Source organism: Rutidosis leptorrhynchoides, chromosome 4 (assembly GCF_046630445.1).
Source record: "Rutidosis leptorrhynchoides isolate AG116_Rl617_1_P2 chromosome 4, CSIRO_AGI_Rlap_v1, whole genome shotgun sequence".
In the NCBI taxonomy this organism is placed as follows: Eukaryota; Viridiplantae; Streptophyta; class Magnoliopsida; order Asterales; family Asteraceae; genus Rutidosis; species Rutidosis leptorrhynchoides.
In genome coordinates, this window is record NC_092336.1 from 455,099,449 (window position 1) to 455,100,460 (window position 1,012).

Consider the following 1,012-nt stretch of genomic DNA (forward strand, 5'->3'; position numbering starts at 1 on the left):
CTTTTGGGAAATCGGGGAATGCGCCCAAGTTGGACAAATTGGAGCTAGTTCATATGGATGTGTTTGGTCCAACGAATGTAGAATCACACAGAGGTTCTCGCTATGATGTCACCTTCATTGACGACTCTACTCGAAAGGTATGGGTTTATTTTCTTAAAGCTAAATCTGATGTATTTGATACTTTTATGAAGTGGAAAGCTATGGTAGAGAATGAAACTAATTTCAAAGTGAAGTGCTTAAAGTCGGATAATGGAGGGGAATATGGTAGTCTTGAGTTTAAAGACCATTGTGCAAATCTTGGTATTAAGATATTAAAGACGGTACCGGAGACACCGCAACACAATGGGGTTGCCGAACGTATGAATCGTACGTTGAATAAAAGGGGTAAGAGTATGAGACTACATGCTGGTTTGCCTAAGATGTTTTGGGTGGATGCGGTCAGTACGGCGGCTTATTTGATCAATAGGGGACCCTCAACAACATTGGGTTTCCGAATTCACGAGGAAGAATGGCAAGGTAAAAAGGTGAGTTATGGTCATCTTAGAATCTTTGGGTGCTATGCATACGTGAAGACCAAGGATGCAGATAGAGACAAGCTTGAGGCTAAGTCAAAGAGGTGTACTTTTATTGGTTACGGTTATGATGAGATGGGTTATCGATGTTGGGATAACGATGCTAGAAAAGTTGTTCGTTCGCGTGATGTTACCTTTGATGAAGATTCAGTTTATTTCAAACCGGAAACGGGGAGTCCTAAACTGGATTCTGTTACTTTTGACAATGTTTCTATTGATGATCTTGCTGGTTCTAGTGGGAGTTCAGGTAACAATGAATTGCCGAATAATGGTGAGGAGTCACAAAGTGCTAATGATGAAGATGGTTCGGAAATCGGTGAAAGTTTCGAACATAGTGGGAGTTCTAGTAATGAGGAGGATGATGATGATGATAGGACCGGTCCAACAATACCGGTTGCTCCTATACTAAGACGTTCTACTAGAGTGCCCAAGCCTAATCC